The 24,629-nt window shown below is 43.2% G+C and overlaps 1 protein-coding gene across 3 annotated transcripts in view; it reads right to left on the reverse strand.

The window, feature by feature from the left end:
* The window catches only part of EPHB1 (EPH receptor B1), a 353,248-nt gene that overhangs the window by 230,085 nt on the left and 98,534 nt on the right, over positions 1–24,629 (reverse strand). The gene's annotated exons all lie outside the window — the stretch shown is intronic.

A 24,629-nucleotide genomic window follows, 5' to 3' on the forward strand; every position in this document is an offset into this window, starting at 1 on the left:
TGGATGAAAGTAGAATAAAAAAAAAAACTTGTACAAGTCCTTTAAATTCAACATTTTTTTAGGATTCTATGCTCCCTTGCTAGTTTAGTACCTAGGGATGTTTAGTCTTTGCAGCAGGCATTTTCCCAGAATGCAATACAGCATGGAGGATTGCAATAAAAAAAAAGCTTATAAAGGGGTTGTCCGGATCTGAAACAGCGATGACCTATTCTTAGGATAGTGTAGAAAGTAACTATCAAATAGCACTCTTCACATGTGATGCAGAGTCACCAGTCTAATAAGAAAAATCTCCATAAGGCCGAATGCACACGGCGAATTTGAATTGCAGACTCTGAAGCGGGCAACCGCTTCCGAATTCTGCAGCTAATTCCGCCCATAGCATGCTATGGAAAAGCGATTCTTCATGCACACGAGTGGAAACCAATTGTGATTTCCGTTCGCTGATGAAAAATTGCAGCATGCTCCATTAACATTGCGGACGGGCTGCGGATTACGCGGGAAAAGCAGGCGAGCCGTGAGAGCATCCGCAGTACAGATGAAGATAGAAGTGAGCAGGTACTTGCAGACACCGCTGCTGCCAGAGCCAGATTCTGCATGTGGAATCCAGCTCTGCTGCGTGCATTCGTCAGGGGCGTAGTTGAAGGCTCATGGGCCCGGGTGCGAAAGTTAATATTGGGGCCCCACAACTTTTCTTAACCCCTTAACGCAGAAGCATAACTTAAAGCTCCTGGGCCCCAATGCAAAACCTGTAACAGGGCCCCAAACTATAATGCTTTATTCATAGTACTGGGCTCCCTATATGAAGAAGAGAGGCCTTATGGGCCCCCTAAGGCTCCTGGGCCCAGGTTTAACAGCATCCCCTATAGTTACACCAGTGCTTTCCGCCTAATAGCATCCAAGATGCAAAAAGAGATTTAATTTGTATTACTCCATAGAAGTGCAACATTTCGACATTCTCGAAAAAGACCAACATGGTCGAAACAGTGCTTTATGGAGGAATAAAGAATATATCTTTTAGCACCTTGAATGCTGTCATGGAGAATCTTTTACTAACCTCAGGATAAGTCATCAGTACTTGATAAGTGGAGATCTGCCGCTCAGGTTCTCTGACAAACATCTGTTATTGGGGCATTGTCTGAGCGCACAGGGATGGAGTCAGACAGCTCCATACACATTACAGTGAGCGTAGCTGGTAATGCAGGCACAAATCCCACTGATCAACTATTGATAGCCTATCCTATGAACAGGTCATCGATAGTTCAGTGTTAAAAATATTTTTGATGTAAACAAAGCCAACTAAAAGGTGGTCTACTCTTAGACTAAACAGTTTTAAAATTCAACAGATTTATATTCAGCAAAGCTATTGTGATGAATCTGCACATTTTAACACAATCTACTCTATGTTTGCACTGTCTTAGCGTTAGTACCCATGGCATGACTGGTGCTCATTGGACTTATCACTCCAATTCTTTCACAGAGATGTGATAGTTATTTAGTGAATGAAGGCGGAGTGGTCCAGAGACCTCTTAAAGATGAACAACTGCCTTTTTACAATGAGTGAGAGTTGCTCACTAGTCGCTTTGCTTTCAGTGAGCTGACGTGAAGCAACTTATGACTAATAAGCAATTTCTCACTCCGTACCCTGCCGGATCACATGTCTACACAGGAAAACTATCTGCTAAAATCACCCATTTGAGCAATTTTTCAGCTCTTACAGGGTAGTCCACGCAAAAACCTGGCACCATACTCATATAAAGGCGGTCTAAAAAAATCTTTGTTGTGCTTTCATTTTTCCTCAGGGGCATAAGAAATTAAATCTGTGTTGTGATTGGCTGCTGTGGGCGATGAAGACAGATTTCAGGACTTGAACCCAAGACCTCCAGCTCTTAAGAGTGGCATCTTTCCCTGCTGAGCCATCCAGGCCTTTGGCCAAGTTCCTCTGCATATTTTAACCTTGTTTCCAGATCCTGCTATCCAGACCCTGTTCTAGCTCTGCCTGTTCCTGATTAGGACTTCCTATAAAAGCCTGGCCCTGGCTTAATTGCATAATTATTCTGCTCCACAGCATTAGTCAAGCTCCACTTTTGCCTGCTCTTCTACTATTGCTACAAGACCTCCTGATACCGACCACTAGCTTCCCTTCTGACTACGCTACTTGCCTCATCCATCTGTATTGCAAACAGAGACCTCCCGTTGCCAACTCCTGCTTCTTCCCTGGCTATTCTACAGACCTGTGGGTATTACACCTGAGGCTCCAACCCTATGCCTGAAACCGCTACAACAGAATCTATTTTAGACAACTTTCATAAGAATGTGGTGTCGGGCTACTTTTCTGTGATCTAACTTGTAGTTGTCCCGTGTAAAGCCACCATAACATTTAGACAGTATAGCGTAGTGTACTTATGGACTATAATCTATCTATCTAATGTCTATATTGATCTATCTCATTGCTATGCACATTACTGCATAGTAACAGCATCACAAATAAACACAAGCATACTCATAGATCTGTTTAGGCATCCATTCATAAGCAGAACATTACAGCTCTGATTTATTACCTCCTATTAATAGTGAAGTTCATAAATGTCTTATTACTATGAGAACCTGGCTATCAAAGAGTCTTGTAAATCTAGCTCAATCCAACTAATAGAAATTACATTAATTGAATATTTCGCAATGACCTGGCTATGAATAATTTAACTGATTGACTGAAAAGAAAATGTTTTAGAGAAGGGATTTATGTTTCTTGTCTGATGGAGAGAAAACAAACAAGAGAATGCCAAGTTGGAAGCAAGGAGTAGGGTCAGCTGTAAATAAACCCCATAATGTTTTATTATTCAATCACAGATGCCAGGCAGGCTTCGTTACAGGAGGTCAACGGAGTACATTGGAGGAGTCAGTATGGATGCCCTCATAATGTAAGGGACAGGCTGAGTTATGGATTTCGATTATGGATGTTGAGGATAGGAGAATTATGGTTCAGTGACTCCTATTTCATTACCACTCTGCACATCACTAACTCTACTCTCCTCTCATCCCATCACTACAGATGTACCGTAATGCGTCAATAAAGACCATATGAGATACGCGGTCAGTAAATCTCTGTCTACACATCAACTTTTACAAAAAAAAAAAAAAATTCCTTTACTCTTTGAACTGTAACTTTTTATATTAGCTTTTCTTTATTACTTGTGAATTGTATTGCTTTTGTTTTATTTTTACTTTACGGCTTGTACTGTTAGTTAGCAATATAGTATGTTAGGCTGAAATAAGACGTACTGTATATACTACATTATAAGCCTAGTTTTTTGGCACATTTTTTTGGTCTTGAAAATGTCCCCCTCGGCTTATACTCGAGTGTGGTTCAAAAAAAAAAAAGCCGGTGTCTGTGTCCCTGGCACGAAGGTTTCCCGGGCAGTACAGCAAGCTGCTTCGGAATTCTCCCCGCTGTCATTTCCCAGCTCGGCTTTGAATTCCCCCACCATCAGCCAGTGCTCGATCCAATCACAGCGCTTACTTACACAGCGCTGACGGCAGGGAAATTCAAAGCCAAACAGGAAGATAATAGCGGGGAGAATTCTGAAGCAGCTTGCCGCACCGCTGGGGAGACCACCGCGCCAGGAACACAGACGCTGTCTGGGAGGGGAGTATTGCATATTTTCTTTTTACCCAGTATATACTCAAGTCTAGCTCGGCTTATACTTGAGTCAATAAGTTTTACCAATTTTTTGTGGTAAAACTTATTGACTCGGCTTATACTCGGATCGGCTAATACTCGAGTATATACGGTATGTCCATCCAGTTCAGATTATCCCCCCCAATGTTGATCCACGGGAAGGCAAAAAAAATCCGAGTGAGGTAGAAGCCAGTTATTCCCATTTAATGGGAAAAATCATTCCTGACTTCAATCTGGCAATCAGAATAATCCCTGGATCATTGATCCTTCTGAAGTGATTAGTGACTACCTTGTTTCCCGAAAATAAGACCCCGTCTTATATTAATTTGTGCCCTACAGGGTCTCATTTCCGGAGGCTCTCTTATACGTATCTTGAAGGCGCCTACCGGGTCCCTCCCGCTGGTCTCCGCATAGGGTGCAGATCATTACTCTGCTTACTCAGGGGCATAACAAGTAACCATGAGACCCAATTGAGAAATGTTAAGTTGCGCCTGATATTCTCTGCTGTGCTTGCATTGGACAGCGCGCTGACATTCCGTCTGTGTGCTGTCAAATTTTAAAGGACCCAGCACAAGTATACGTGCTATTTTCATCCAAGAATCAGACAAAAATAGGACACACTGCAATTTCTGTTACTTGTCCTAGCAAAAAAAAGCCCCTTCAGATGAATGGGTGCCATTTCTGACCGATTTCTGGACCGATTTTTCAGTCCGACAATTGGACAAATATTGCTCTTGTGAGATGTCACAGTACAGGGATAGTGCACACAGTGAAGCTACAGAACAAGGATAATCTATACAGCGATGTCCCAGTAAGGGATTAAACAGACAAGCGTATACTGCAATATGCTCACTTCTGTGCAATTTTTTTGTGCCTGTTCTTGCGCAAACATTGAGCATATTCGTGCAGGCACCGCTCATTCACATAGGCAGGGAAATCACTTCATCCTGATTTAAATGGCTAATTAATGAAATGGCTAAACAGCAGGCGCAAAAATCATGGTAAAACATGCTTGTCTATTCAGGTCACCCTCTATCTGTGATCTCACAACACATAGAGAAGTAATATACAGAATAATGATGTCACGGAAGAGGGGTAATGCAGTGATGTTGTAGCACAAGAATGATGCAAAAAGTGGTTGGAAAATGGACCCCCTTAGTTGTTGGGTCATATATACACCTACTATGCTCATAGTTATGCACATGATCTAATGATGCTCTTAAGTCTGTGTTAAAATGTTAAATGCAGATATGTCAGAGGACAAAACTCTGAAATTCACAGCAGGATTTTAATTCTCTCATTTATCTAATTATTCAGTTTTCACTTCCAGATCGTTCTGATTGCTTCGCCTTTCGCCCTCACTTTGTCTTATCCAGGCTAAAACAAGTTATTAACAGTGTTTAAAGGGATTCTCTGGTTGCAAAATGACTTTTTAAATTTGATCCAAATGAGTTAAAACAATAAAACAGAGTACTTACCAGTGCTCAGCGATCCAGAGCTGCAGCCCCACAGTCCTCCTAGTGTTTGTAGCAGTCATGTGATGTCCTTTCCACAACAGTCAATCGGAGGCCACACCGGTTGGATGCCGTTACCCTTGCATATCTGTGCAAATCTTGTAAGTGGTTATGCCAGGAGAACGGCACTCAACCGCTGCGGCCTCTGATTGACTGTAACGGTCATGTGATGTGCATTCCAGAACAAAGACTAGGAGGTCCATGGGGTCGTAGTGACTGATCGCTGGGCTGAGGACGAGTAAGTACCACTTTCTTATAATATGAGTTTCAAGTTCTAATAAGGAGGTGATGGTGCAATTTACAATCCTATTGACTTCAGTGGAAGCAATGTCAATGCAGCTTGGCGATACAGAAATCTCCAATTAAGCCTTTATGCCTACAGCACTTGTAAGAACATTGTAGCTCCTTCCATTTGCATTCGACGGATTTCAGTTCACAAACCCCACCAATGAATAATTTAATCTGATTTCTCTGAAGGTAGCCAACACTTTGAGGACAAATAACTTCCAGGACAGAGAAGCCATAGAATTGTGGAAGACGATGGCAGTGAAACAGCCCCCTACTGGTCACACAGAACAAATACTGCTTCCATGACTGCTCTAGTCACAATTTCAGGAGGCAGATCCGGATAGGCTTCCCTAAACAGCAGATCATCATCATAAATCTGGGACTGTCCCACCAGATCTGCGGAGGTTGGGTAGTCTGCGCCTTGTTTGCTTTTCATACAAAGTAAAGATTATCAAAAACATCTCCAAACAAAAGAGAGAAAAACTCAATTTCTTTTTTTTTTCATTGACATAACACAAGACTGCATATAGTATAGCACCCATCATCTTATGTTGTGGTATGGACCCCATACATAATTATATAGTTGTAGTTGAAGTTGACTATACAGTATTTCCATTTCACCTGCTTTTAATTTTCCCAAATGTTGAGAGGCTTTTTCTCCATTTCCAGCACTATGTATGAGAGTTTCTTGATATTGGACCCAGTCCAATAAAGCTATTTAAGTTTGCAGAGTTCATACTAAGCTCTAGAAGGAAAGATGTGCCAAGTCTCCTCCAGTAGAAATCCATAAAGAAACTGATATGGTGGGTGGCAGCCAGCTTAAAGGTGTGTGTCTGTACTAGCGCTCTCAGTTGACAGGTGCAGCGGTCTCATGAGAACGGCTTTTCTTTAAAAATGTAACATAGGCATGGTAAAATAAAAGCAAAGGGATTTGTACGTATTATACCTCATGCGTACAAGGTACGGAGGTACATGCATTGCAATTTGGGGCGGTAATATGAATCTGTACAAAGTTCTGTGTTACTTTAGCGTGCTTCCAGGGGAGGATATAGTCTGCAATGTAGCATATGCTGGAGAATTCATGTGCCTCTCTAGGATCACATTGTACAGGCACACACAAGGGTACAGCAAAGGCCATAGGATACAGTGCTTCAGATGGAGATAAAATGGTCATCAATATGTCTAAGACTTTGAAAATGGCAACAAGATTTTTCAATCTTGTTGTCATTTGTGAGTAGCTCTGCTGCCTAAATAGAACAGCTGTTTCTTTAGCATATAGCAAACATGTCTGTTAGATGGCCCACCCCTGATACTGTCCTCCAAGCGCTGAAAGGGCAACATCCACTCTGCTTATAGGTTTTGAGACTTTTTAGCACCGGCTCTCCAAGAACCTGACATTGACGATGTCTGACAGGAGCTGAATGGACAACATCCATGTTAATTCCAGCTTAAGAAGCATGTCTATGGATTGGGGCAGGGTAAGAGAGAGATGACTGTTTTTTGTTCATGTGGGGGGGATATATGTAATTATATTGGGGGGGGATCTGTAGGCAATTATATTGTGTGGAGGAACACTATATTGTTGGAGGGACTTATGTAATTATATATTACTTGTGTGGGGAGAACTGGATATAATTATATTGTTGGGGAGACTGGCTGTAATTACAATTCTTTGGGGGGGGGGGGGGCTGGATATATTGCAGTGCTGGGGTTCTGGGTTCAAATCCCACCAAGGGCAGCACCTGCATAGAGTTTGGATGTTCTCCCTATGTTTGCATGGGTTTCTTCCAGGTACTCCTATTTTCCTCCATGTTTTTTTTTTGGCTTCTAAATTTTTCAGTTTCAGGTAACTTTTTTTTAGTCTGCAGCTCTGCAATATTATAAGGGGGGACAAGGTGTTACTGTTCCATGTTAAATCCTATGTTTCTTTTTTTATCTCATCTCTTTAAGAAAGAATAGAAACTGACGAACAGACAGAGCTGAAAGAACAGGCAGTGTAGAAAGGGAGGAGAAACGGAGTTTCTTCTGGTTTGTGCTGCATGGCTCTAGCAATTGCCCTATGGGCAGTTTTTCTCTGGTGAACAGGGAACGGAGTGCTGAACAATGAAGTTAGTGTCAATACCGGCAATACTGTTTATGGTTAAGCCCATTGTTTAACCAGCTATGATGACTCCAAAGGGTGATACCTGCAGCCCATCTTCAATATGGGCAATGCATTACAGATCAGTATAACGTGAATCCTAACTCTACTTTTTTCAAGCCAAACCATCACTAGTTGTACCCTACAGTGGTCTCACCAATGTAAAATTACATGATTGTTGGAGTTTTGCTTTATAAAACACAGAAGGTAAAAAGACAGATTTAGCTTGGCATCTACTGCCCCAAATAAAGGACTGTCCTGACCAGTTTAGGTGATCTCCACTGATTTGCTCTGAATTTTGTTGCAGATTTTGGTGCAGATCTGCAGCAGATTGCACACTTTCAGTTGAATTCAAATTGAAGGGGTGAAATCTCTGCAGTTTGGTAACAAAACCAGCAGAAAATCTGTATGAACACATCCTAAGGCTGGTTTGACCAACAGCTATCTCTTCCAAAAAATACCCATGCACACGAGTGCTTGGCTGGGCTGAGTGCACGTGTCTGCATGTAGGAAAGCCATTGTCAGACATCTCTGGCAGTGGCTTATCTCCCAAGAACAAAATACTTATATCCCCCAACATCTGTCGTCAAGAGGCCGCTATACACATTAGATAATATCTAATGAATATGGCCACCCTAAGATAACATACACTGTATGGACTAATGATCCTGGGCATTCACGGTTTCCAATTATTTCAACATGTCCCAAGAATGCATATGATAAGTCTTTTGACGTTCCGTATTAGTGATTTTAGACTTTTTTTCAATTCTCATGAGCGGCTCTACCCTCTCGTATGAGTTTTGAATATTTTTGAAGCCATTTATTAGCCATGTGTCTCAACATTTTGCAAAAGAAAGAAATGTTTTGCGCTTCTTCGCCCCATAATTTTCTCAAATGTTCACCATTTGCTTTTTTCACCATTTACTTGTAAAACATACTGAAACGAATCAAACAACACCTGACTCAATGTGATAGCACGCCGGAGACCAGAGCTACACTAATTTTTAGCTATGTGGCATGGCAATCTCAAGATGGTGGGACTATTGTATCACCTGATAACGTCATACCAAGGTCAAACTCTCGTTGCTAGATACATTGGTCCTTCCTCTTTACAATGCGATATTTAACACTGTTGTCTAGAAATGATTTTGATTTTCATGTTCTTGTAACGCTCACCGGCCCAAAAACATTTCCGAAACTATAGACGCATTCTACGTCAAAAAGTAAAATGTAATAAGCATACTACAAAATAATGTATTTGCAACCCATTGCTCATTATAGACACATTGACATTAATATGGAGAATAATGAAGGTCAAACCTAGTGATAGGTCCTTATTAAAAGCCAGCACTGCATTTGAGAATTAGAAAACGTAAGGAGGGAACCTTGTAAATCACCGGGGAATAATGTAAGGCAAAAAGCCTGGCTTCATGTCCTCAGTTAATACCTCATTAAAATCAATGTGATCATTAGAGGGTCAAATCCAATAATATTCCATTTTTATTCTTACGTTAAAAGCACACAAGGTACTCTAGAGGGAATAAGGCCATATGACCAACCACCTCACATAGAGTGCTGCCAGTCTGTCCCCATGTGTTGGTATTCCTATTGTGCTATTGTTCAGAATGGTTGACGTTTGCAGAAAAATACAAGTCTCCTCCCTTCTCTTTATTCTCACTCCCGGAGGGCTTCCCCATTTCTCTGCACTGCTGGAATGGGGGGCTTTAATGCATCCTCCCAATTTCTCCATCTAACACAGCAGATTCCTTTATCTGTGCTGCTGAGCAGAACTAGAATACTCCAGGGATTAGTGTAAGCAACATTTACCTGTCACATAGCTCTGCTCCTGCATGACAAATGAGAGGTTTTACACTGCTGCCTGTTTATCTCCAACATCTCTTCTCTGCCTGTAGATGTCGGCTCCCTCCACCCCTTCCTTCCATTATCTAGCCTTTTTTCTACTATCCCCAGGATTATAGCATTAGAGTGCAAGCTCATCAAACCAGTGGAAATGAACATCTGTTACCATTATGCGGTAGTCATGCAGGAATCTAGAATGGCACGCGGCTATAAAATATTCTATCACACTTCTCCGAAAAAGGGCCTGTCAGGGTGGCTTCACACCTGCTTTAGGGTGCAGTTCAGGGCTTTCTTCTCTCTGTTCCATTCTTGGGAGGATGTAAAACTGAAATAAACTGATCGTTTTTTTTCCCCATTGACTTCAATAGGCTTTCAGTTTGCTTGAGTTCTGATTTGCGTCAGTCTTTTTTGACTGGAACAGAGATGCAGTCTGTTCGTTTCAGTTTTACATCCTCCAAAAACTGAGCAGTGAAACAGAAACACTGCGTTTTCGTGCAAATCAAAAAACGCTGTCCTATCTTTTGCTGGTACGAATTTTTCACGCTTGTAAAAAACGGACATGTGACCGCTTTCATTGGAAAGCATTGGTTCTAATAGAGCCGTTTTTTACATGCGTGAAAAAAAAACAAACACTCGTCTGACTGAGCCCCAAAGGACCAGACACTTAGAGATTTTACCCATGTGGTTGTTTTATGGCCCAATTTTTTACCTGGCCTGCCAAAACTTTTTCTGCATACTTATTTTCATTACATGTAGGTCTATTTTTTAATACCTTCTTTCACTGAAATTTTTTTTTTCAATTTTTTTTAAATTTTATTAGGGGTTAAGTAAACAAAAACTTTTCAAAAAGTTTTTACATTTATAGTTAAATTTTAAAAAATTATTATATTTACATTTGCCTCTTCCTGCATTCTCCATATGGTGCTCACTGAGTGCTATGTAGCTTATATATGAGGAGGCAGAAGTGTCTGACATCTGAGGACCCAACCTGCTCCTTCTATTTTGCAGGAACAGGAGCTTTAATCCTGCACCGTGTTTTTACTATCAGCCGGGAATAAGCGAGTGTATATTTATGGTGCTTAGTCCTTAATGGGTTAAAGTTTGCAATTCTGCGCTGGAAACCTTTTTTATACTATCAGAACGTCTGAATAATCAATGTCGAGTTACAGAAATGTTATTATCTATTATATGGAAATCATTGGTTCTTGGTAGACAACAATTCACTTACTGCTTCCCCATCACTTTGGTACTGTACATGTATAATAATGATGTGACCAATGTACCCCAGCGTAATATATTAGGTTATCTCTCCAAGAAGACCATTAATTATGAAGATATAAGAAACAATGCGGTTCTCTCCATTTGTCTTACCCGTCACAGGCGGCTTGGCCTTTTCCAAAGCACAGTTGTCTGAGGTCAAATAGAAAAGCTAATACTGTCTTACAGAAGCCGGTTGTTTGAAAGCAGAATATGAAGACAGATCAATGACGGCAGGTCATTTACCCGTAACACACAAAGATATCACACTCACTTCACAGCCGTCTGCTGAACTGCGCAGACTGATTCTAGAACACAGGAGCAGGTTTAGATTTAGGAACAGAAGCCATTTGTTTAGCTGCGCTATATTAAATATGGAGAAATCACAGCACATAACAGTTATGGGGATCAAGAGGAGGTTATTGTGAATTTATGGAGTATGAACTGTGGATTAGGGGAGAAAAGGACCAAATTAGTTATTTTTTTGACGTGTCATATAGTGCACATGTTTAAAGCAATAACTGTGATGAAAACCCTCTTGTTTTGAAGAGCAAAGGGGCAACGGTGCTTGGCATTGCTATAGATGATGCGCAGGTAGCAGTCACACCTGGGCTTTAGAGTTTGAGGGGCTACTTAAAAATATGCCATTATTATAAGGGCTTGTTCACACAGTACGGTTAATTGAGTTATTTGGCGGTTTTTGGAAAAACCATTGTAAAACTGAAATAAACTATTTTTTGGCATCACACAATAAGGCCGGATTCACACATTGTGCAGTGAATAGAACCCACTGATTTCAATGGGTTCATTCCCATAAGCATATTTATGCATGCATTAGGTTTGCGGAAAAATTTGTGCAGCATGCTCTATTCTCCAGCATATTTGCACAGGGAAAGAGCAGATATTGAAGTAATTACACTAATTGGCCATTTCAATGACTGGGAGCATTGGTATTTTTTTGCGTGCGCAGAAAAGTACAGTAAAATACGCCATTGTGTGTGTGTGTAAATACGCAACACCCATTGCGCAATAATGCGCTGCAAAGGTGCATGGAAATTTGTTTCCACTCATGTGAATCTGGCTTTAGACAATAAATAGCCCATGGTGGCTGGGAGGCACAGTTATGGATTTTGAATTGGAGCCCAGAAAGTTATGCCTCTGCTGCTGAGTTAAAGGGGTTATCCAATGAAAATCATTCATCACATATCCATAAGATATGATTGATTGCCGGGGGTCCAACTGCTGGAACCCTCTGCAATCATGAGACCAAGTCCACCAGTTGAATAGCATGGTGATGCGCATTCATGACCACCGCTCCATTCTACAAGGCTTACTGAGATATCCAGGCACTGCACTGGATATCTCCACAGACAACGGATGGAGCAGTGGTCACTAGAGATGAGCGAGCGTACTCGTTAAGGCAAATTACTCGAGCGAGTATCGCCATTTTCGAGTACAAGCCTGCTTGCCAGAAAAGATTCGGGGGCCGGCGGGGGAGAGCGGGGTGGACGGGTGGGAGATATCTCTCTCCCCCCACTCCCACCTGCTCACTCCCGCAACTCACTGCTCACCCCCGCCGGCCCCCGAATCTTTTAAGATGAGCAGGCATGTACTCAAAAATGTAATTTGACTTAACGAGTACGCTCGCTTACAACTAGTGGTCACGTATGTGCATTACCACCCCATTCACCCAGTGGACTCAGGATACACCATTCTCATGATCGCAAGGAGTCCCAATTGTTAGACCCCAGTGTTCAATCATTTATCACCTATGACTTGTGGGATAACCTCTTTAAAACCCATGAACCTTTTGGCCAATGATTTCAGTAACTTAGAATTTTTGTCACTTTGCTTATTCAGAGGCATCACTGGTCCTAGATCACACAATGTTATCTTGATACATTTCCTTACATTATTAAAGGGGTTGTCTGAGGTTAACACTTCTTTGTAAAACAGGTCCACTGTGTGAAAAACATAATAAAGACGCCATAATCCCCTCTCCTACAAGTCCCTTTCCCTGCAGCTCTGACGTATGCACGCAGCTGCAGCCAATATACAGGCAGCTGCAACCAATGATACAGCTTAGCAATGATCAGGTGTCTGTCAGCACCTTTGTGCAGTATAAACTACTGTACACTATGCTGCTCAAAAGGTGAAGGAATTAGGAGTCTAGCGAGGTATATTTTATACTCATCCCATCCCCAAATCCTGCTCTGTGTCCAAGCAAACTTGGCAAGCGCACAGCACGATTCTTTTCACATGGCTCTGTGCATGTACTATCCCATTCATCTCCATTGGAGAGCATGTACATAGAGCTGTCTTAAAAGTTACTCAGTGTGCGCATGCCAAGTTCGCAGAGACGCAGCACAGGACTGGATGAGTATAAAACATACCTCACTGGATTCCCAATTCCCTCATCTTTGAACACCATAAGGTAGTTATCAAGAGGGACATCATCACTTCTTATTAGCCCTTTAGGGTGAATTCCCTACACAATCAGAAGTGATTTAACTGTAGGTCAACCAAACTGGACAAGAATATTCATGGTATTTAGGATGGACCAAATTTACTAGTATCATGGCTGTGACTTTTGATCATTGTTACGCTTAAAACCATTCTTGGTTCTCTCCCTAAGGAGAGAGGTTACCCATCCTGACCCATGCCACAGGCCTCTCACTAGCCAAGCCAGGATCCTACAGCACACTGATGAGGGGCAAAAACCCCAAAAAGCGGTCTGGGAATTGAAAACCGAGCCAGAATCCATACAATCATTGCTCTAAAGACTTGTATAAAGGGTCTGACATTAATTTGCAGGAATACTGCTATCCAATAGGTGGCGCTGCAGAGGCATTGTTCCATGTTCCTTATTTGAAGGTAGTTTATGATACTCAAAGGTGCTGACAGAGGCCCTTTAACTGCTCCTATTGTAAAGAACCAGAGCAATCATGTAAATGCCATTGACCATTTCTTGGCATTAGTAGTTTGTGCATTGACATTGTATGCACTCATACATATTTATAGGGTTAACTCTTTCTCGAATATACATAAGCTCAGTTTACTATCCCGCTTTGATATAACACCCATACCATTTAATTGCTTTAGTTGTCCTCCCTTCAACTACTAGGGTTGATGTTGGGCTATATATATAATAGATGATAAATAAATAGAACTCTTCAATCATTGTAATAGTGCCAACAAACCATGCCAGCCGGGCACTTGTACTTCTGTCCCATCTGCCATGGATTGTATCATCCTGGATCAGCTATAGATTACGTGAATGTGAGGGTCACTCCTCACAGATATTACAGTACACCAGGGACTTCCCTACTGTTTGCTGACATTTTGTTCTTTCTGGTAATTAAGCACATTTTGTTAATCATTGCTTTCCTAATGATCATTGCAGGAAGCCGAGCACTCCTCGTGGTGACAGCTGCAGGTGATGCTGGGAAATGACAGGCACATATTACAAGATATTCTGGCAAACGCATCACAGTGGAAATGTTCCAGTGACACGAATGAATGGAGGAAGAGGTCACAGGATGTCAGCCTTCAGCACTGCAATACTCCTAGGACTGCAGGATGAGAGAACTTGTACTTGTAAAATAAATGACCGCATGGTCTTATAGAGGTCCAAGCTTTCGGGGTGGTGGAGACCCTATGTCCTATGACCTAATGTCGGGGCGGTGGGGACCCTATGTCCTATGACCCCCTGTCGGGGCGGTGGAGACCCTATGTCCTATGACCCCCTGTCGGGGCGGTGGAGACCCTATGTCCTATGACCTAATGTTGGGGCGGTGGGGATCCTATGTCCTATGACCTAATGTCAGCGCGGTGGGGACCCTATGTCCTATGACCTAATGTCGGGGCGGTGGGGACCCTATGTCCTATGACCCCCTGTCGGGGCGGTGGAGACCCTATGTCCTATGACCCCCTGTCGGGGCGGTGGAGACCCTATGTCCTATGACCTAATGTTGGGGCGGTGGGGATCCTATGTCCTATGACCTAATGTTGGGGCGGTGGGGATCCTATGTCCTATGACCTAATGTCGGGGCGGTGGGGACCCTATGTCCTATGACCCCCTGTCGGGGCGGTGGAGACCCTATGTCCTATGACCCCCTGTCGGGGCGGTGGAGACCCTATGTCCTATGACCTAATGTTGGGGCGGTGGGGATCCTATGTCCTATGACCTAATGTTGGGGCGGTGGGGATCCTATGTCCTATGACCTAATGTCAGCGCGGTGGGGACCCTATGTCCTATGACCTAATGTCGGGGCGGTGGGGACCCTATGTCCTATGACCCCCTGTCGGGGCAGTGGAGACCCTATGTCCTATGACCCCATGTCCGTGCAGACTAAAAGTGGAAAAACTAAAATGGTGCAGAATATCTAAAGCAAATGTTCGCCTTTTATTATCATGTCTTTTTAGGTAAAAAAATGTTGTGTTGTTTAATTTCTTCATAAATTTCAATAGCAATTGCATCTTCTCTAGTGACACAGAAACAAAGATTTAAAGGGAACCTGTCACCTACCTAAAGCACTGTAGACTAACTTATGGTGCTGTCCGGGCAAGTGAAAGGGACCCAGGGGAGGTATTTTTCATACGCACTCTTTTCTTGCTGCCCACCTGTAAAGTCCGCTAACCGGCCAATATTCTGACTGTTTTCAGAGTCCTGGTCATGCACATTCCTATAAAAATCTATAGGAGAGCGCGCTCACGAGACTCTGAAAAGAGTCAGATTTTCGGCTGGGGAGTGGACTTTGTAGGGGCACACCACAGGAACTAGGAAGCGGGTGGGTGTGAAAAAACAACTCCAACATAAATTTGTTTATCGTGCTTTAGGCAGGTGACAAGTTCCATTTAAAGGATAGAGGCAGCATACTGCATGACCACAGGAACGGATTTCATGCTGGACCCCATCACCCCCTTTTAAGCCTCCTGTCCACGAGCGATATATCATTGCATTATCCGCGGTGATAATCCGCACGCAGGTAACGCAATGAACGCTTTCCACCTGATAACGATGGAAAACGCAGCCTGATGTACATGAGTGGAAAATCATTGCGATTTTCCACCCGCATATAAAAATCGCGGCATGCTGTGATTTTTCTGTCATTAATTAATTAATGATAGGTTAATTGCGGAATATTGCAGTGACTTTAGCGTTCTCTCGCAGCAAAATCTGCTGCGGGAAAACGCTATGCCCATGGACAGGTGGCCTTATTAATTCAATCAATGCATGACTCCATCAATATGGTGGAAAGGCCACAGCAGTCATATTTATTAACAATCATATAACATTATTAAACATTTATATTTGCAAAATACTCTGTAAATAACTTATCAAACAACTTCTTTGCCAACTTATTAGTGCAATAAATGAATAGGGACCAGTATGAAATCCTTGAAAGCAACCCCCGTCGTAAATTACTTTCTTCACACAACAAACTCCAGCCTTGCCCACAGCCGTAATCCACCTGGCCGAAGGCCACTGTTATGGTGCAGGACTACACCCTCCCTAAAGATCTTGCCAAAAGGGAGTTACCAACCAGCTGGGTATTGCACCCAAGCCAAAACCATAATTTTTAGGAGTACACCTCCCTTTACATTCCACCTAGTCAATGAATCACTTTTAACTAGCCTTCAAGGACCCCTCCTGCTCCAGCTGCTGTGACTCACAATAAACCCCATTCCATGCTGCTTAACAGCAGGACGGGCAGCCAAGAACTTCTTGCTGGGTACCATCTTCTCAAAAGATACACATATTCCCCCTCCAAACTCCACCCATTCTGTTTTTAACCCTTCACCTTCCCTAAGCTCCTTGCATTGTACTACTCCCCTGTCATGTCTGACCTTCCTTACTCCGGCGGATCCACTATAGGCTTTATTGACTTATCATTGAGTTTTGTATGTAACAGTACTAGTAATTATTGGGAAATTATAGTACCAGTGTTTGTGGTGGTGCAATGCAGCACACAGCTCTGCTACATGCACATCACACACACACCTCTGCTACATTGCTTTCGCATATGAGCTGCATGTGATTTACAAGCTTCAGCTCGTGGCTGTGGTAAAATCGTGGCTTGTCGCTGTGTCATGTAAGCTGCATTAGCTTCATGGCAGCGTTGAACCCTCTGAGGTGACATGTAAATGACAGCGGCGGTTTGTTTGAACACTGGACAGTGGTTCACGATTAGATGAAGTCTGGACTGGTGTTGGCAGCATTAGCACTTGAGATGACATGATATCACATTCAGGAGATGTGAAGATAATGGTGAAGGACTATGCTTCAAATGTTGTTGGTCAATATGCACCGCCAGCTATGTATGTGTACATTTGTCAGGTGTCATTTATTGGAGTCTCCACTCAGGTGTGCAGCTGTCTCACAACAAACTACAAACTGTGAGACTGACTACTGCTGTATGCATAGCAATGGGGGTTTGTGGTAGATGTAGTCCACCCACACTCCCTCATTCAGCTTAGAGACCATGTGACTGATTACATGATGGTGACATCATCTCAAGTACTGTCGGCACACGAGCTATGTATATGTACATTTGTGAGGTATAATTTATTGCAGTCTCCACACAGGTGTCCGGCTGTCTCACAACCAACTACAAACTGTCAGACTGAGTACTGCTGTATCCATAGCAACTGAGGCTGCAGGGGTTTGTGGGGAAGGTAGTCCACCCATAATCCCTCATTCAGCTCAGAGACCATGTGACTGATCACATGGTGGTGAGATCATCAAAGGTCCTGTCGGCACACGAGCTATGTATGTGTAAATTTGTGAGGTGTTATTTAATGCAGTCTCCACACAGGTATGCAGAAGTCTCTCAACTAGGTACAAACTGCCAGACTGACTACTGCTGTATCCATAGCAACTGAGGCCGCAGGGGTTTGTGGGGAATGTAGTCCACCCATAATCCCTCATTCAGTGCACAAGGAAGATAAAGGACCAATGATGACGTCACCGACGTGATCAGGGGGTGGAGCTAAGAGTCAGTAACTGACATCACAGTTGCTGTCAGGCTCTACATGTAACTCACACAGCACACACGGACTGACGGACAAGTGGTCATTAGCACTTTGATAGAGTAACCGGCTAAGCTCGCTGCAGTGGTGGCTATAGACAGTCAGCATCCTGTCATGTAAAAGAGACCTACTTACGAAATATAAGTTTAGCTTATGGGCTAAAAGTAGGTGAAGTTCTGAGTCCGGGAATGTGTGTTATACTTAGGCTGCTTTCACACCTGTGTTAGGGCTCAGTTCAAGGTTTCCATCTCTCTGCTCTATTATTGGAGGAGAGAAACTAAAATAAAACAATTAAAATAAAAAACGGATCCAAGTTTTCCCCATTGATTTCAATGGGGTCTCAAAAAACAGAAGGCAAACCCACTTTCATGGGCGATTCTAGTCTGTGATATGGACCGAAATAGGACATGCTTTTTCTTTTTGCTTGTAAAAAGAAAAAGAAATTGCAGCATGTCTGAATACACCAGTTTAATCTATTAGGTCCATATTAGGACAGAAAATATACAGATCAACAACAAAAGGTACATTGTCATGGATTACCAGTGAATATATTACCATCCGAAGCAGTGGAACTCCCAGCCCTGGGAACCGGCTTTTTAAAATTGGCCATATTGTGTTTAATATATCATTCACATTACTTAATTAACACAACTGTGTCTCGGTACACCTTTACCATCGGTTCTTCCTAGCAAAACACATCATTCAGCCGAATATAAGAGAGAAGAGAAAAATCTGCAATTAAACGGCACAAAAATATTTAATTGGGCTCCTAGGAATTAAAAAAAAAAGCAAGAAGAGATACCAAAGTGGTGATTTTCAGGTTTATCTTAATGACACGATAGAAGATTCAGGTTTCCCGTGACAGCCCTTCATGTACTGACTGTGCTGAAAGAGCAATGAAATCTACTATTTCACAGTTACATCAAAGCAGTAACAGTATCCGAAGAAGCTGGAATCTTTATAGTTAGCCGAATAAGCCCATATAAAGAGGTTATTAGGAAACTCATACTAGCTACAGTACATGGGACAGTTTTATTAGCATAATTTAAAAACCTGTAAATTTGGGTGGTTTAGGACCACCCGCAGAGAGAAATTACAGACCAGTCATTTGGCCAGAATCACACGCTGTGACCTTCATGTGAGTAAAGTTGTATACAACAATCAGAACGCATCATTACTGCAACTATTAAAAGGGTTATCCCTTGAAAAGAAGTTATCTGTATCCATAGGCTAGGAGGCAGGGATCCAACCACTTAGACCCCAACCAATTGCAAGAGCAATCTCCAAATAAATGGAGCAGTGGGCAAGTGCACGTGCCACTCCATTCAATTCAATGGGACTGCAGGAGATCACCCAGTGGCAACTGCTCAGCCATCTCTGGGGAGAGCTCAAAACCCTCATTCGTTTCTGTTGCATAGCCATAAAGAAGGGGGTAAGCCATCATCAGACTAGAGCAGTCACGGAGGTGATTCTGCTATGCGGTGTATAGCCTTGGAAGTACATTATGTTATGACCTGGGTTGCATTCTTAATGCCACAACATGCATCTCTTTAAATAATTACTTAAATTATAAATTTTTCACGTTGCATAAATCTCAGCTTGATGTCAGTGAATGGAAACATTCTTGTTCCCATTCAGAACCTAAAAAACCCATACAATATGTAGGGGTGCGCTACAGTAGATGGCCTGTAGGGGGCAACAGACAATCAGTCTGGGGTCTGAAGCAAGAGGGAAAACACGCACAGGTGTGGTCAGTGGTATAAAAAGGGTGGTTCCTGCTGAAGTGACAGAGAGTGTGTGGCTGAGGGAGCCAAAGAGAGACAGCTCAGTGGAGCTGTAGGGCTGCCAGGCCCAGTATGTGGCTGAGAAGGCAAGAGGTGGACAGGGAGACGCCCCTCACCTCAACACCTAGGAGAGGTGTGTGTGCCTGGAAGATTCAGGCTGCAGTTAAAGGGCGCCCACCCACTGGCGTTTGCGTTTTCCGCGGGAAAAAAACGCAGCGTTTTTGCCGCGTTTACCGCAATTTTTCCGCGCGTTTTTCGCGGCATTTTCGCGGCTTTTCCATTAATTTCCATTGACTTTCATGGGTGCATTAGGAGAAAAATAAGGACACATATGCAACTGACAGTTCCTATGTTAAAAACGCAAACGCAACGCAAAAAAAACGCCAGTGGACAGGAACACATGTTATCTCTATGCCTGTGCAGGAAAAACGCAAAACGCAGGTAAAAAAACGCCAGTGGGTGGGCGCCCAAACTGTGAGTTCCTTTGTGAGCAGAAAGGCACTGTGGATGAGACGCTGCGTGGTTCCAGCAGGAACCCTGAGGTACGCCTGCCCTTGGACTAGAGTCTGAAGATACTGAAGGCGTAAGGACCCGCTGCGCTCTGGACATCCACAGGTCTGTGCAAACCTATGGAATTGTATGGTTTCCTCAGCTGACGATTTACTCGCTTCACCTACGGACTGTGGAGGGTTAAACTTAAAAAGAGACTTTGATGTTGCCACCATTTATTATTTTTCTGGAGACCCAGTCATCTATGTTTTCTGTTAAAGATTATATGAATAAATCCAAACAAGAAGAAAAGTGACAGTTTGGTGTGCTCTTTAACCCCTGCTGTGCTACAAAGCATAATAGTTTCCAAAGCTGCAAATTTACCACAATGTATCCAGTTTGGACAATTCCATGTAACTTAAACGCAGCAATGCAAATGTTTCTCTTGAAGGTTTGCTTAAACTTTAGTATCAGTAGGAACCCAAGAGCATGGTAGAAAGTCCTCAGCTATTAGGTCTGGAAATAAACCACATTGTTTTTATTCACTGACAGCCAGCAAAAACATTTCTACCAATAGAAACCAATAGAAAAATAATTGAATTCTTTGCTTTTGTGCAGCACCCTTTATCTCATCCCTGTGTTTCAAACCAGCTCATTGTCCCATTGTGTCCTTATTGTAGGGCTTGTAGGCTTGCAGTTATCTCCTGCTCCTTCCTCTCAGCATGGCTTTGGGTGGCAGGGCAACACACTGCCAATGCCAACTAATGTCAGCTCATCAATAGGGTAGACTATGGTGATTACACCTGCATCTCTTTCATGCGTTTAACCGCACACAATATATCAAGCTGTGACTACATACAGAGGTTTCACCTTTCGACATCTTACATCTACACGACATCCTGCCACCAGAGACTTGGCTTTGTCCTTCTGCAGCAATTGGGGATCCAACTGTCATTTCCCATGTAAGGGAAATTTAGAAATTGAAAGCAGCATCTGGTGCTCCGCCATGGGCAACACTAATATTTTTTGTTCATGTTGAGTCCCCATATGATGTGTTATTCCACTGTCTCTTATTAATGCAATGTGTGGGAACATTTGGACACATGTAAACATATTTTTATCCTAAATGTAGGTCCCATTCACCCAGAAGTCTATATATGAAGCCTGTATGGCGACACAGGGAGTCCTCATGTTATTACCGAGCTGTGTGCCGCCATATGGTGCATCCATACCACACTATATTCTCCCCTAGAAGCAATGTTTTATGGGCAGAATACCTCTGTAATACGGTATTTGACTGAACATGCAGAACGTTTTGTGTTTTTTTTTTCTCTAAAGGATCCATATTAAATAAGAGGCCCATAAAGGCACAATACAAACCTATCAATTTCAATGGGTGCCGCATGACTGACCCATACAACATAGATCCATAATAGTATAATAGGCATGAGGGCTTCAATTCTACTGAAATTAATTGAAATCATGCAATTTAAGCAAAAGAGGTTGTCCATGCTAGGAACCCCTTTCATGTTGCAGGGTCCCAAGGGTATGATTGCAGAGAAAATCTGCACCAAAATCCACACAAATTCAGTTGTTGAAATGAATGAGTTCCATGGTGAAACTGAACAGCAATCTGCAGCCGAAATTGTGCAGCAATTCAGCTTTGGGTAAACTCACCCTAAGGCCTTGTTCAGATGAGCGTGGTTTACAATAGGTTGCTTCAGAAGCGCTCACACTGAGCTTTTTTTTTTTTTAACCTGGGCAGAATTAGCGCTGGTAAAAAAAAAAATAGGACAGCGAGTGTTGACTCGCCTGTCAGCTCCGTGCTGTGCTGCTGTCCATGGTACTGACCACCGGCTCCCACATGAGCCACGGTAGCATTCTACTCACAGCACGGACATGTGAACAGGCTTCTCAGCGGAGCACGGAGCAGCTTGTTTACTGCAGAATTCCTGCTTCTCAGCAGCGTGTAAACCACGCTCGTCTGAATGAGGCCTAAAGGTGCCTTCACACTTGCGATCGCAATATCGCCGCTTTTTGCTTAAACACAAATGTCAATAGGACTTTCTAATGTTAGAAACGCATCACACAAAAATCGCAAAGCACAAACATGCGATTCTTGTGCGATGCGTTTTTAACATTAGAAAGTCCTATTGGCATATGCGTTAAAAAACACACAGCGATATCGCGATCGCAAGTGTGAAGGCACCCTAAGGCCAGCTTCACTTGAGCGTATGCGTATTTGCGCGCACATGAGTGCTTCATTTTTGAGGGATGAACACAGTTTTTGAACTGTTATGCCCTTTGGCTAGTAGCAGTGCAGGAAGAATATGCTGTATACACTTGTGAGTATAGCGTGTTCATGAGGAGAGAACTTCCCTGCCTCCCCCCACTTGTCTTTGTAGTAACTGACAGGTGGTTGTGTATACATGCAGGCACATACAGCAGTCTAATATTTGCGGCAATGAAGCAAACAAACTTAAAAATGGTATAGCAAATACAGAAAAAAAACTGAGTAAGGGGCTTTGCTATACTGGGGGGCTTACATTGTCTGGTCTTCATTGCAGACAAACCAATGGGCAAAGGTTTTCTCCACGACGTGCTGCTTACAATCCAAAAAGTGATAAGCTTAAAATGAGCGCATTGTCATACTTCCATAATACAGATTTGCATTACGTATGTGTTATAGATGACTCTACAATTGTATGTCATTGGTATTTGCCCCTGTATTTACTATCATTGGTTTTATTTTCTACTGGATAAATATGGATCCATACTTGATGAATGGAGAAGGAAAAACAATAAGGAGGCAAAACAGATACAAAGAGGTCATGTGGTGTTTAAAAAAATGTACATTAAAAATATGGCCATGTGAATTAGACAAAGACTCAAACTTACAGTAGGTCCTCCCACACCTTTCGGCATATCAGGCGACAAAAGAATGCCATTACTGACACCGTCTAAAGCCTGGCTTAGACAGAACGAGACATCTTTTGAGCGACTTTTGAGCGATAATCTTTGTGTGCATTCAGCGCAAGGTGATCGCTCAAATGTTGAGCGATCACTTTGCGCTCCCAGAGGGTATACAGAAGACAAGCGGGGTAGTTTGTCTTCTGCATCCAGCTGTTCTCTGCTAGGAGCGCCTGGCTGTTATACAGCTGAGCGCTCTGAGCAGGGAATGCAGAAGACAAGCGGGGCCGCTTGGCTTCTGCATCCAGATGTTCTCTGCTTGGAGTGCCCGGCTGTTATACAGCAGAGCGGGCCGAGCGGGGTATGAAGAACGCAGCTGGACAGCTCTGTTCTTCATACCCAGTCTGTGTTCAGAAAGTGGGATACAGCTGAAACAATAGTATAAGCTGTATCCTGCTGTGAATTCCTGATACTGAAAGACAACGATCAGCGACTGCTTAGCGAAAACTGCACAATCTCAGTGCAGTTAGACACAACAATTATCGCTCAAAAGACGGCTTTGAGCAATTTTTGAAGGGAAATGGTTGTGTCTAAATCAGCCTTAAAGGGGTTGTCCCGAGGCAGCAAGTGGGTCTATACACTTCTGCATGGCCATAATAATGCACTTTGTAATGTACATTGTGCATTAATTATGAGCCATACAGAAGTTATAAAAAGTTTTATACTTACCTGCTCCGTTGCTGGCGTCCTCGTCTCCATGGTGCCGACTAATTTTCGCCCTCCGATGGCCAAATTAGCCGCGCTTGCGCAGTCCGGGTCTTCTTCTTTTCTGAATGGGGCTCCGTGTAGCTCCGTGTAGCTCCGCCCCGTCACGTGCCGATTCCAGCCAATCAGGAGGCTGAAATCGGCAATGGACCGCACAGAAGCCCTGCGGTCCATGAAGACAGAGGATCCCGGCGGCCATCTTCAGCAGGTGAGTATGAAGACGCCGGACCGCCGGGATTCAGGTAAGCGCTGTGCGGGTGGTTTTTTTAACCCCTGCATCGGGGTTGTCTCGCGCCGAACGGGGGGGGGGGGGGTTTAAAAAAAAAAAAAACCCGTTTCGGCGCGGGACAACCCCTTTAAGACAGCAGTTTCTGCATCATCCCATGAAAGGTCGACAGTACAAAAGCCCTCTATAAATGCATGCTGCCAGGTGATCTTTTCTTCTCCCAATTGCTGATTCCCAGTTTTTGGATTTCACAAGATTCTTACCAGTGTCGCCCCATAGTGGCCTCAGTAGTAATAGTGCTCCCATAGTGTCCCCAATAGTACTGGAGACACCCATAGTGTCCCCAGTAGTACTAGTGATCTCCGTAGTGGCCACAAGTGTAATAGTGACCCCCATAGTGGCCCCAGAAGTAATAGAGACCCCCATAGTTGCCCCAGTAGTAATAGTGCCCCCCATAGTGTTCCTTGTAGTAATAATGACACCCATAGTGGTTCCAGTAGTAATAAAACTACAGGCATTCCAATTATCCAGCCTGTAGCTACGGTTCGGCAGTTGCAGTCACTGCTGAGTCTATAACTGCTGACCTTTCTCTTCGATGTCTGTACTGCATAGAGGAAGGCACGTGCAGACAGCGAGGAGAGAGGTCAGCAGTCACAGACTCAACAGCAGCTATCACCACTGAACTGGA

This window comes from Eleutherodactylus coqui, chromosome 1 (assembly GCF_035609145.1).
Source record: "Eleutherodactylus coqui strain aEleCoq1 chromosome 1, aEleCoq1.hap1, whole genome shotgun sequence".
Taxonomy (NCBI): Eukaryota; Metazoa; Chordata; class Amphibia; order Anura; family Eleutherodactylidae; genus Eleutherodactylus; species Eleutherodactylus coqui.